This window comes from Danio aesculapii, chromosome 18 (assembly GCF_903798145.1).
Source record: "Danio aesculapii chromosome 18, fDanAes4.1, whole genome shotgun sequence".
Classification (NCBI taxonomy): Eukaryota; Metazoa; Chordata; class Actinopteri; order Cypriniformes; family Danionidae; genus Danio; species Danio aesculapii.
Genome location: NC_079452.1, coordinates 25,690,043 through 25,705,042, shown reverse-complemented (window position 1 = coordinate 25,705,042; position 15,000 = coordinate 25,690,043). Strand labels below are relative to the sequence as shown.

The following is a 15,000-nucleotide window of genomic DNA, read 5'->3' as shown; positions in this document are numbered from 1 at the left end:
TATTACAGTGACCTGCGGGACTGCAGTCTAATAGAGGTGACACTCAAACCCTCTTCTGCTGCTCTTACAGCCTGTAATGACTGAAAACGCTCTAATCCAACAGTCTTTAATCACTGCTACACGTCTGCACAGCAATTACACTCCATCACAGCCGTAACGCAGACCTTAATGCAATACTATTCTGCTTGACACTCAATTTAACTGTATATTTTTATATATACAGTTGAAGTCAGAATTATTAGCCCCCCCCCCCCCCCCCCCCCCCCCCCCCTGTATATTTTTTCCAGAGAGATGTTTTTCAGTGCATTTATGAACATAATCGTTTTAATAACTGATTTCTTTTCTGCTTGTCATGATAACAGCACATAATATAAGACTAGATATTGTTCTAGATACTGGTATTCAGCTTAAAGTGACATTTAAAGGCTTAGCTAGGTTAATTGGGTTAAAGTTAGGGTAATTAGTAACTCATTTCCTAGAATATTTTTTAATCTGGAGAAAGTCTGATTTGTTTTATTTCGGCTAGAAACAATCCAAAACAAACATTGCTTAAGGGGACTAATAATATTGACCTCAAAATGGCTTTAAAAAAAAAATAAAAGCTGCTTTTATTCTAGCCGAAATAAAACAAATAAGAATTTCTCCAGAAGAAAAAATATTATCAGACATACTGTGAAAATTTCCTAAATCTGTTAAACATAAATTGGGAAATATTTTACAAAGAAATTCACAGGAGGGCAAATAATTTAAACTTTGTGTATATATTTGTGTATATATTTATATATATATATATATATATATATATATATATATATTTTTTTTTTTTTTTTTTTTTTTTTATATATATATTTTTATATATATATATATTTTTATATATATATATATATATATATATATATATATATATATATATATATATATATATATATATATATATATATATATATATATATATATATATATATATATATATATATATATATAATTTTAAAACAAATGTTTATTATTGCAGAACATTCCTGATACAAAAGATCTGATAAATGGCTACACATTTATACAGTAGTGTAATATTCAAATGCAGAAAAGTCACATAGATATGCAGTATAAAATAAAACATGCGCACACACAAGTTAAAAGCACTTGTACACTGTAAAAAAAATCCTGGTTGCTTTAAATTTTTAAGCTGAATCAAATTAATATGAGTCCATTGAACTTATATTATGTTAATCTGACTTAAAACAGCTTGCGTAGCTTATAAAGTTAAGTAGGAACCTGATTAACTTAGTTTAATAAGTTACAATGACCTAAAAATATGCTGTCAGGACTAATTGATCTTATAATTTTTACAGTGTAAAATAAAAAACACTTGTTGTTTCTCTGCTGACAGTATAGTTACAAATGCAGGTGAAATGATTTGTTCAGTTAGATTCCTGAATGTCCAAACTGTTTGAAGACTGCTGTCTCATCATTGTTGATACACTTATTATTAATGCTGGATTCTACACACTTCCTTCATGTTGTCCCAACACAAACAATCAAGTTAACTTAATCGTTTTTATAAATATAAGTGGATTGAACATAAAACAATTAAGTTGTCTCAAAAAAAACTTCAGAATTGTGTTGTTTCAACTCATTTTAAATAAGTAGTTAGAACAAGCAGCAAAAGTAATTTTTTCAATGTAAACTACCAATAACCATGTCAGTTGTGTTTGTGTTTAAAACCCTTTATTCTGTTTTATCTGAATGTCATTGCAGAGCGTGAATATTCTTTCGTGGAGAAAGTTTGGTCAAATTTAAATGAAATTATTTCATATAAACTGCTTTTATATTAATCACACAATTACACTAAAATGACGTTTGTTTGTTTTTTGGGACCACTTGGGGCCACACCTTAGTTGTTTTTTGTTTATTTATTTATTTAATTATTATATATCTATATATTTTTTTACAAATTTAAGTTAGCTCAATTCCTTCATGTTTTCCCAACACAAATGGATTAAGTTAACTTAATCGTTTTTACAAATTTAAGTGGATTGAGTTTAAAAAAAATTGTTGTCCTCCGAAAAAAAAACCTCAAGAATTGTGTTGTTTCAACTCATTTTAAGTAGGAAGTTTGAACAAGCAGCAAACATTATTTTATTTTAATGGCGTACTGCAATGTAAATTTCAGTAATCATGTCAGTCTGATGCTGTTTGTGTTTCTCTTTATGCTGTTTTATCAGCATGCCAATTAGATGATGATCACAGAGCATTAATGTGTTTTCATGGACAAATTTCAGGCAAAATGACTATTAATCACTGTGATACTCCTCAGTCCTGACTAATGAAAATGATTTTATCTACATAAACTCTTGACAGAAAACACTTTAAATGACTTATCTTAGTTAGCACTGTTGCCTCACAGCTAGAAGGTCGCTAGTTCGAGTCCCGGCTGAGTCAGTTGGCATTTCTTTTGTTTGCATGCTCTCTCCCTGTTGGCGTGGGTTTCCTCCGGGTGCTCCGGTTTCCCCCCCAATCCAAAGACCTGCGCTATAGTGGAATGCATGAACTAAATTGGCTGTAGGGTTTGAGTGTGTGTGAATGAGTTTGAATAGATGTTTCCCAGTACTGGATTGCAGCTGGAAGGGTATCCGCTATGTAAAACATATATGCTGGAATAGTTGTTGGTTTATTCTGCTGTGGCGACCTTTTATAAATAATGGACTACGGTGAAAGAAAATAAATGAATGGGTTTCATTGGTGTGCACCAATATCAGGATGCATATTTGCACATAACTGTAAATACATTGAAATCACAATCGCATAATTTACAGTAAATGATCTGTAAGATGCTGTTGATTAACACTGAAAATGGCTTATGTTTTAAAATCATGTAAATGCACTTCCTTTGGGAATATATGATATATTTTTTTTTATCTATGAGGGTTTAAAGACATTATTGTAAATACTTGATTTTTATAGTCATGAAAATGTGTCTTTTGACCTGTGTTCACTCAAAGAAATGATGTTTGCTGTTTGTTCAAGCTACGTATTTATAATGAGTTGAAATAACAATTCTTAAGTTTTTTTTTGGGGGGCAACTTAATTGTTTTATGTCCAATCCACTTAAATTTATAAGCACTAATAAGCTGACTTAATTCCTTCACGTTGTCCTAATGCAAATCAATACTGTGGAACTCAGCATGTATTAGTGTTGTTCATGTAAATATCCATTTTGTTTTGTTCTTGTATGCATCACATAAAATTACAGTGTCATGGCTTTATTTATAGCTTTGTGACAGTAATGAACACTTTTACCTCTTATTACTGTAATAGAAAACAACATTTAGATTTGAATACATGTCTAATAAGAAAAAACGGATTGCTTTTTATACATTTGTAAAATGAACACAATATATAAATGCTGAAAGTCTCAATGCAAAAATATATAAGTTTAGCATTAATTCTGCTGTTTAATTGTTGTTAAAAGCCTTTTTAATTGTATTTATTATGTAAATATTGCAGTGTTTATTGTCTTAACATGCTCATGACAGGGATTATAACATTGAATCTAACTTTACACAAACTACTTTACCTTTTTTTTATCACCCTACAGTGTAAATGCAGGCATTCAGGATCAAAATAACCATCTGTGTTTATCATTGACAGATGCTGCAATAGAGATCGACGTGTGTTGACCCTAGAATAATCATTCATTCCCCAGCATTAACAAATAAAATCTGTCATCACTGAATCACCCCCTTGCTGACCTAAATATTTGACTATTTATTCCTAAGAGAAAGTGTGCTTGCTGTATATACATATATATAGTGAAATATACACATATATACATATATATAGCACGTATACAGTGAAAGCACTATTAGCGTGCCATAAAACAATCAAGGACCTGCTATATTGAAAGTTTTACCATCACTTTGTTAGATGGTTACTCACTGATCATTTCCTTCTCTTTGCGATCAGACTCTTTCAGATCACTTTCTGAGGCAGTTTCAGTCCCCGTTCATTCAATATCACTTAAACCGAAGGACTAATAGTACGCAAGTCAACATGAGGGTGAGTAAATGATGCATCGTCTGTTTTAAATGAGCTATTCCTGTAGTTACATGCTTTTGTTGTGTGTATGATGATGTATTTTTGTGGTCAGATGAGCAGTGGTGTGTATCAGCTGGAGCTGTAGAGGGTCATCTCTGCAACATTGGCATCTGGAGTCTCCAGATCCTGCTGGCAGCTTTCTCTGATCACGTACACCACCAGTCCAAAACAGATAAATATCAGCAGCACGATGCCGATCACCTGGGAAAGAGAGATCAACAGTGTGGACGTCTGGGACAGGTAATACGCAATTGCAGTGCATTGTATTTGTGACACAGTGATGGGAGTGAATCGTACAAAACACGTCTTGAAAATGTCCAGATTGCATTTCTTTCCATAAAAATAAAATACGTTTATTTGTGGGTTTTTTACACCTAAAAATAAATAATAATAAAAGAATTAAATGGTAAAAATAAATGAAATATTTTATAGTTGAATCTATATAAAATAATACAATATAATAATTTTATTTTGAGGTCAAATTGGACCTGGGGTTATTTTTGTGTGATTCACTTATAACATTATCATAGACACAATAAAAACAACAACAAAAAACATGGACATCAACTATAATGAATGAATATATTATTAAGTTAAAGAAGAGGTCAATTTAATTTCTAAACAATTTGTTAATGAGACTACTCAAGCCTGTAACAAACCTATTACTGTTTTACTGTTTGTATCAAAGTTCTGCAAATGCTCTGCCTTTTTGAAATTTTACAAATGTACTTCAGCATCTAAAAGTATCAGTATTTCTTTATATAATACATTATTATAAAATGTTAGTATATCATTCTAAAAAGTTAAATGTTTCACTTTATTAGAGGGTTCCAAACATATATCTCATTATTTGTAGAGCTCTAAAAATGTATCTATGTCTGTGAAGTTCCACAGATGTATCACTTCGTGTAGAGTTCTAAAAATGTATCAATTTATCTGAAGCTCTATAAATGTATCAATTTATCTGAGAGTTCTAAAAATGTATTGCTTTATTTGAGAGTTCTAAAAATGTATCAATTTATCTGAGAGTTCTATAAATGTATCAATTTATCTGAGAGTTCTAAAAATGTATCAATTTATCTGAAGTTCTATAAATGTATCACTTTATCTGAGAGTTCTATAAATGTATCACTTTATCTGAGAGTTCTAAAAATGTATCAATTTATCTGAGAGTTCTAAAAATGTATTAATTTATCTGAAGTTCTATAAATGTATCAATTTATCTGAGAGTTCTAAAAATGTATTGCTTTATCTGAGAGTTCTAAAAATGTATCAATTTATCTGAAGTTCTATAAATGTATCAATTTATCTGAGAGTTCTAAAAATGTATTAATTTATCTGAAGTTCTATAAATGTATCAATTTATCTGAGAGTTCTAAAAATGTATCAATTTATCTGAGAGTTCTAAAAATGTATCAATTTAAAAGTAAATACTGAAAGTATCAGTATTTATTTATATAATACATTATTATAAAATGTTAGTATATCATTCTAAAAAGTTAAATGTCTCACTTTATGAGAGGGTTCCAAACATATATCTCATTATTTGTAGAGCTCTAAAAATGTATCGATGTCTGTGAAGTTCCACAGATGTATCACTTCGTGTAGAGTTCTAAAAATGTATCAATTTATCTGAAGTTCTATAAATGTATCAATTTATCTGAGAGTTCTAAAAATGTATTGCTTTATCTGAGAGTTCTAAAAATGTATCAATTTATCTGAGAGTTCTAAAAATGTATCAATTTATCTGAGAGTTCCATAAATGTATCACTTTATCTGAAGTTCCATAAATGTATCACTTTATCTGAGATTTCTAAAAATGTATCGCTTTATCTGAGAGTTCTAAAAATGTATCAATTTATCTGAAGTTCTATAAATGTATCAATTTATCTGAGAGTTCTAAAAATGTATCAATTTATCTGAGAGTTCTAAAAGTGTATCGCTTTATCTGAGAGTTCTAAAAATGTATCAATTTATCTGAGAGTTCTAAAAATGTATTGCTTTATCTGAGAGTTCTAAAAATGTATCAATTTATCTGAGAGTTCTAAAAATGTATCAATTTATCTGAGAGTTCTAAAAATGTATCAATTTATCTGAGAGTTCTAAAAATGTATTGCTTTATCTGAGAGTTCTAAAAATGTATCAATTTATCTGAGAGTTCTAAAAATGTATCGCTTTATTTGAGAGTTCTAAAAATGTATCAATTTATCTGAGAGTTCTAAAAATGTATTGCTTTATTTGAGAGTTCTAAAAATGTATCAATTTATCTGAGAGTTCTAAAAATGTATCACTTTATCTGAGAGTTCTAAAAATGTATTAATTTATCTGAAGTTCTATAAATGTATCAATTTATCTGAGAGTTCTAAAAATGTATTGCTTTATCTGAGAGTTCTAAAAATGTATCAATTTATCTGAGAGTTCTAAAAATGTATCAATTTATCTGAGAGTTCTAAAAGTGTATCGCTTTATCTGAGAGTTCTAAAAATGTATCAATTTATCTGAAGTTCTATAAATGTATCAATTTATCTGAGAGTTCTATAAATGTATCACTTTATCTGAAGTTCCATAAATGTATCACTTTATCTGAGAGTTCTAAAAATGTATCAATTTATCTGAAGTTCTATAAATGTATCAATTTATCTGAGAGTTCTAAAAATGTATCAATTTATCTGAGAGTTCTAAAAATGTATTGCTTTATCTGAGAGTTCTAAAAATGTATCAATTTATCTGAGAGTTCTAAAAATTTATCAATTTATCTGAGAGTTCTAAAAATGTATTGCTTTATCTGAGAGTTCTAAAAATGTATCAATTTATCTGAGAGTTCTAAAAATGTATTAATTTATCTGAAGTTCTATAAATGTATCAATTTATCTGAGAGTTCTAAAAATGTATTGCTTTATCTGAGAGTTCTAAAAATGTATCAATTTATCTGAGAGTTCTAAAAATGTATTAATTTATCTGAAGTTCTATAAATGTATCAATTTATCTGAGAGTTCTAAAAATGTATCAATTTATCTGAGAGTTCTAAAAATGTATTAATTTATCTGAAGTTCTATAAATGTATCAATTTATCTGAGAGTTCTAAAAATGTATTGCTTTATCTGAGAGTTCTAAAAATGTATTAATTTATCTGAAGTTCTATAAATGTATCAATTTATCTGAGAGTTCTAAAAATGTATCAATTTATCTGAAAGTTCTAAAAATGTATCAATTTAAAAGTAAATACTGAAAGTATCAGTATTTATTTATATAATACATTATTATAAAATGTTAGTATATCATTCTAAAAAGTTAAATGTCTCACTTTATGAGAGGGTTCCAAACATATATCTCATTATTTGTAGAGCTCTAAAAATGTATCGATGTCTGTGAAGTTCCACAGATGTATCACTTCGTGTAGAGTTCTAAAAATGTATCAATTTATCTGAAGCTCTATAAATGTATCAATTTATCTGAGAGTTCTAAAAATGTATTGCTTTATCTGAGAGTTCTAAAAATGTATTAATTTATCTGAAGTTCTATAAATGTATCAATTTATCTGAGAGTTCTAAAAATGTATCAATTTATCTGAGAGTTCTATAAATGAATCAATTTATCTGAGAGTTCTAAAATTGTATCAATTTATCTGAGAGTTCTAAAAATGTATCACTTTATCTGAAGTTCTATAAATGTATCAATTTATCTGAGAGTTCTAAAAATGTATCAATTTATCTGAGAGTTCTAAAAATGTATCAATTTATCTGAGAGTTCTAAAAATGTATCAATTTATCTGAGAGTTCTAAAAATGTATCAATTTATCTGAGAGTTCTAAAAGTGTATCGCTTTATCTGAGAGTTCTAAAAATGTATCAATTTATCTGAAGTTCTATAAATGTATCAATTTATCTGAGAGTTCTATAAATGTATCACTTTATCTGAAGTTCCATAAATGTATCACTTTATCTGAGAGTTCTAAAAATGTATCGCTTTATCTGAGAGTTCTAAAAATGTATCAATTTATCTGAAGTTCTATAAATGTATTGCTTTATCTGAGAGTTCTAAAAATGTATTGCTTTATCTGAGAGTTCTAAAAATGTATCAATTTATCTGAGAGTTCTAAAAATGTATCAATTTATCTGAGAGTTCTAAAAATGTATCAATTTATCTGAGAGTTCTAAAAATGTATTAATTTATCTGAAGTTCTATAAATGTATCAATTTATCTGAGAGTTCTAAAAATGTATCAATTTATCTGAGAGTTCTAAAAATGTATTAATTTATCTGAAGTTCTATAAATGTATCAATTTATCTGAGAGTTCTAAAAATGTATTGCTTTATCTGAGAGTTCTAAAAATGTATCAATTTATCTGAAGTTCTATAAATGTATCAATTTATCTGAGAGTTCTAAAAATGTATTGCTTAATCTGAGAGTTCTAAAAATGTATTAATTTATCTGAAGTTCTATAAATGTATCAATTTATCTGAGAGTTCTAAAAATGTATCAATTTATCTGAGAGTTCTAAAAATGTATCACTTTATCTGAAGTTCTATAAATGTATCAATTTATCTGAGAGTTCTAAAAATGTATGAATTTATCTGAGAGTTCTAAAAGTGTATCGCTTTATCTGAGAGTTCTAAAAATGTATCAATTTATCTGAGAGTTCTATAAATGTATCAATTTATCTGAGAGTTCTATAAATGTATCAATTTATCTGAGAGTTCTATAAATGTATCACTTTATCTGAAGTTCCATAAATGTATCACTTTATCTGAGAGTTCTAAAAATGTATCGCTTTATCTGAGAGTTCTAAAAATGTATCAATTTATCTGAAGTTCTATAAATGTATCAATTTATCTGAGAGTTCTATAAATGTATTGCTTTATCTGAGAGTTCTAAAAATGTATCAATTTATCTGAAGTTCTATAAATGTATCAATTTATCTGAGAGTTCTAAAAATGTATCAATTTATCTGAAGTTCTATAAATGTATCAATTTATCTGAGAGTTCTAAAAATGTATTGCTTTATCTGAGAGTTCTAAAAATGTATCAATTTATCTGAGAGTTCTAAAAATGTATTGCTTTATCTGAGAGTTCTAAAAATGTATCAATTTATCTGAGAGTTCTAAAAATGTATTGCTTTATCTGAGAGTTCTAAAAATGTATTGCTTTATCTGAGAGTTCTAAAAATTTATCAATTTATCTGAGAGTTCTAAAAATGTATCAATTTATCTGAGAGTTCTAAAAATGTATCAATTTATCTGAAGTTCTATAAATGTATCAATTTATCTGAGAGTTCTAAAAATGTATCAATTTATCTGAGAGTTCTAAAAATGTATCAATTTATCTGAAGTTCTATAAATGTATCAATTTATCTGAGAGTTCTAAAAATGTATCAATTTATCTGAGAGTTCTAAAAATGTATCAATTTATCTGAGAGTTCTAAAAGTGTATCGCTTTATCTGAGAGTTCTAAAAATGTATCAATTTATCTGAAGTTCTATAAATGTATCAATTTATCTGAGAGTTCTAAAAATGTATCAATTTATCTGAAGTTCCATAAATGTATCAATTTATCTGAAGTTCCATAAATGTATCAATTTATCTGAAGTTCCATAAATGTATCAATTTATCTGAAGTTGCATAAATGTATCACTTTATCTGAGAGTTCTAAAAATGTATCAATTTATCTGAAGTTCCATAAATGTATCAATTTATCTGAAGTTCCATAAATGTATCAATTTATCTGAAGTTCCATAAATGTATCACTTTATCTGAGAGTTCTAAAAATGTATTACAGTTTTTGTAGAATTCTAACAATGTTTCAATTATTCTGAGAGTTCTAAGAATGTATCATTATACCTGCAGAGCTCTTCATTTGGATCACTTCATCTGAGCACTCTAAAACTGTATCACACTACTCGTATAGCTCTGTGTATCGATATCTGTAAATGTCCACAAATGTTTCACTTTATCTGCAGACTTCTAAAAATGTATCGATTTATCTGAGAGATCTAAAAATGTATCATTATACCTGCAGAGCTCTAGTTGTATTACTTTATCTGAGGGTTCTAAAAAGTATCTCAGTGTTTATCAATGTATCAATATCTGTATATTTCCACAAATGTTTCAATTTATCTGAATGTTCTAAAAATGTATCAAAGTCTGTGTTTCAAGTTCCACAGATGTACTTTGTGGAAAATTCTAAAAATGAATTAATTTATCTGAGAGTTCTCAAAATGTATCACAATATATTAGAGCTCTAAAATTTGGAGCTCTATCAATTTCTCCGAAGTTTCTCTAAAGTTTTGTAAATGTATCACTTTATCTGTATAGTTCTAAAAATGGATCAGTTTTCTTAGAGTTCTAAAAATGTATCAATGTCTGACATTCCACAGATGTATAACTTTGTGGAGATTTCTAAAAATGTATCTTTATACCCTCAGAGCTTTTCAGTTGTATTACTTTATCTGAGGGTTCTAAAAAAGTATCTCAGTATTTGTAGAGCTCTACAAATGATTCAATATCTGTAGATTTCCTCAAATGTTTCACTTAATATGTTGAGTTCTAAAAATGTATCAGTTCATCTGAGAGTTCTAAAAATGTATCAAATTATTGGAGAGTTCTAAAACAAGCATCAGTTTTAGTAGAGTTCCAAAAATCTATCAATTTATCTGAGTGCTTTAAAGAAGTATAACAGTAATCATAGAGTTCTAAAAATAGATCAGTTTATCTGAGGGTTCTAAAAATGTATCAATATCAATATCACAGTCATCATAGAGTTCTAAAATCTGTAAAAATCTGTAGATTTCCACAAATGTATCACTTTACATGTAGAGATTTAAAGTTCATCTTAGAGTTCTAAAAAGCATCCACAAATGCATCACTTTATCTTTATACTTCTAAAAATGTATCAGTTTATCTGAGAGTTCTAACAATGAATCATTATTCCTGCAGAGCTCTACAATTGTATCACTCTATCTGAGGGTTTTAAAAAAGTGTTCTCAGTGTTCGCAGACCTCTAATAATGTATCAACACCTGTAGATTCCCATAAATGTATCACTTTACATGTTCTAAAAATGTATCCGCTCATCTGAGAATGCTAAAAATGTAGCACGGTTTTAATAGAGTTCTAAAAAGGCATCGATGGCTCTGAAGTTCCGTAAATGTATCACTTTATCTGAGGGTTCTAAAAGTGTATCACAGTACTCGGAGAGCTCTTAAAGTGTATTAATATCTGTAAATTTCCACAAATGTATCACTTTATCTGCAGACTTCTAAAAATGTATTCATTTATCTGGGCGTTCTAACAATGTAACATTATACCTGCAGAGCATATCACTTCATCTGAGGGTTCTCAGTGTTCGTAGAGTTCTAAAATTGTATCAATATCTGTAAATGTCCACAAATGTTTCACTTAATACATGTAGAGATCTACAAATGTATCAGTAGCTCTGAAATTCCACAAATGTGTCCCTTTATCTTCATAGCTCTAAACATGTAGCGATTTATCTGAGAGTTCTAACAATGTATCAGTATACCTGCAGAGCTCTACAGTCGTATCACTGTATCTGAGGGTTCTGAAAAAAGGATCTCAGTATTCGTAGAGCTCTACAAATGTAGCAATATCTGTAGACTCCTATAAATGTATCACTTTACATGTAGCGTTCTAAAAATGTATCCGTGCATCTGCAAACTTCTATAACTGTATCAATGGCTCTGAAGATCCGTAAATGTATCACTTCATCTGAAGAGTTCTAAAAAGGATCACAGTTTTCAGAGAGTTCTAGAAATGTATCAGTTTATCTGAGAGTTCCAAAGGTGTATCAGTTTTAGTAGAGTTCCACAAATGTATCCCTTTATCTGTGGAGTTCTAAAAATGCATCTGAGAGATCTAGAAAAGCCACACAGAGTTATCAGAAGACCTTCTGGTGCATAAACCCTCAGGAAGTGTCCTAGCAGAGCTCCGGATCTCACCTGAGACTCCACAAAGAGTCGCTGAGAGCGCAGCATGAGTTCCTGAGGGGTGACGCTCTCCTCTTGAGTGGGCTCGCACCACTTCTGCGGAGCGGCTTTGTCCACAATCACGAAGCGGCCGTGCCAGTCTGTCATGGCACAGGCGAAATACTGACCGTCCAGGAAGAGCAGGATCAGCCAGACCACAGCAGGAACGAAACTGGACAGAGACACGGTCCTCCTGCACCACACGCCGCACCTGCATCCCTGAACGATCATCATCAGAGCGAAGGCCATGACTCCGGGAATGATGAAGAACGCAGAGGAAAACAGCCCGTTCCAGGCTGGATTACAGGGACACTCAAACTCCAGCTCCACCAGCTTCTCCAGACCCATCAGGATGAAGCCGAAGGCCACATTGGACACCAGAGGACTGTTGCTCAGCTCATTCTTCAGTCTCGTCAGCCATTGTTGTCGACTTCCCATGCTAACAACACCTGAAAAGTCAGAGGAGAGCTGGTAAAATTCCTCCCAGGAGGTCACTGATGCGAGACGAATTGATCCCAGGGCAAGTTTTTTTTTTTCCCCCCATCCTGACCTTCGCATTCCTATTGGCTCAGAACGGAGGTGGGTGTGTCATCTGTCAGCCCTCTCCAGCGTCTGATTTGCTCATGTAGGCCTGCAGGTGTGGCTTCCATTTAAATGTTACTCTCATAGACATGCTTGAGTAAAGTGGAGGGAAAATCGGCGTGACTGCAGATCTCAACGTGCTGTGTCATCAGAATCATTCTAAACTCACGGGCATTGTTTAGGGTGGCCTTTACTCCTGGGAGCTTTTCTAAAAGAATCATTAGGTATGTAAACACTGCCGCTCCAAGCTTTAGACACAACAGACCGCTCTTGTGTTCCTTATGACCCCTGAAACCTTTTGCTTGAAAATGCCTGAAGCACTTCAGTCTGAACTAATATAATTGTGCATGCAATCAAAATGCTTTACCAAACTAGTGTGTTTTAAGTTGTAATTGGTAGTAAACTTATTATTCATATACTAAACTATATAAAGTTGAAGAATTATTAGCCAATTTCTGTTTAACGGAGAGATTTTTTCAACACATTTCTAATCATAATAGTTTTAATAACTCATTTCTAATAATTTTTCATGATGACAGTTAATAATATTTGACTAGATATTGTTCTAGACACTAGTATTCAGCTTAAAGTGACATTTAAAGGCTTAATTAGGGTAAAGTTAGGGTAATTAGGCAAGTTATTGTATAACAGTGGTTTGTTGGGGGGTTGGCGATTTCCAAAAATCGAATCCATTTTATTAAACTAATAGAATTACCATATTTTATCCATAACCTACTGAAGAACAAAATAGTAGTTAATAATAACATTGTTAACATGTTAATAATAAACGTTACAAAAACAATATGCAAATGAAAAGCCATCAGCCTTTTGGATTTATGTTCGACCCTTGGGGTGGTTGCGTTGTATTTAATTTAGTTTAAACTTTATTGTCTGTTCTGCTTGGCACAGAAAGGAAATTTGTCACAGGAAGGATGAAAGTTCACTGGAGGGCGAATAATTTTACTTCAACTGTATATATTCATAATCATTATTTATTAATTTTTTTGCATTATATTGTACAGTGCAGTTATTTAAACATTTTAAAAAATCTAGATCAGAAAAATAATATGCATATATCAAGATTTTTTTATATAAATGTTTATTAATTTCATTAGTCATTTTTTGCCATAATATATTTTTATTTTTATTTTCAATTTGTACATGATGCAATACAGTACAACACTTTACATGCATTTTTTTTACAACAATAACCTTGCTACATTTGCAAATGATACAGAATAAAAGGATAGATAGATAGATAGATAGATAGATAGATAGATAGATAGATAGATAGATAGATAGATAGATAGATAGATAGATAGATAGATAGATAGATAGATAGATAGATAGATAGATAGATAGATAGATAGATAGATAGAACAGTTCATGTTTTGGATGTCTCCCTCATCTGACCCATTAACTTCAGGTTTTGGAGTCTCTTCTAATGGAGTTTCCCAACCCTGTTCCTGAAGGCACACCAACAGTACACATTTTCATCCTCTCCCCAATCAAACACACCTGAAACAACTCATCAGAACATTAGAAGAGACTCCAAAACCTGAAGTTAATGGGTCAGATGAGGGAGACATCCAAAACATGAACTGTTGGTGTGCCTCCAGGAACAGGGTTGGGAAACAGTGCATCAAAGGACTCATGGGTTTTCAAATACATGCTGTTTAACTTTTAGTACAATCAGAATTATTAGCTCCCCTTTGAATTTTTATTTATTTTTTTTTTAATATTTCCCAAATGATGAACTAATGTTATTTAACCTAATAAGATAAATAAACATCGTAAACAATGTATTACAAATTATTTGTTCATAAATACATTAACTAATGGACCATTATTTTAAAGCGTTGTTGTCTTTGATTGTAATGCAACAGAATGTTAACCTGTGCATGCGCATATTCATCTATTGTAAATCTCTGTTATATAACGTTCATAGTACATTCATTCATTCATTTTCTACCGATTTTCCGGGGCCGGGTCGCGGGGGCAGCAGTCTTAGGAGAGAACTCCAGACTTCCCTCTCCCCAGACACTTCCCGGGGCGTTCCCAGTATCCCGAGGCCTTCTCAGGCCAGCCGAGAGACATAGTCCATTCAGTGTGTCCTGGGTCTTCCCCCGAGGCCTCCTCCCGGTGGGACATGCCTGGAACACCTTCCTAGGTAGGCATCCAGGAGGCATCTGAAACAGATGCCCGAGTCACCTCAGCTGACTTCTCTCGATGTGGAGGAGCAGCGGCTCTACTCTGAGCTCCTCCCGGGTGACAGAGCTCCTCAGCCTATCTATAAGGGTGCGCCCTGCCACCCTGCGAAGGAAACTCATTTTGACTGCTTGTA

The 15,000-nt window shown here is 31.1% G+C and overlaps 1 protein-coding gene across 1 annotated transcript in view; it reads left to right on the top strand.

Moving 5' to 3' along the window:
• nptnb (neuroplastin b) overlaps positions 1-15,000 on the top strand; it is a 168,406-nt gene that overhangs the window by 10,625 nt on the left and 142,781 nt on the right. The window contains 2 exon segments of the mRNA XM_056479002.1: positions 3,964-4,056; positions 4,148-4,335. The gene's annotated coding sequence lies outside the window, so the exon portion shown is untranslated.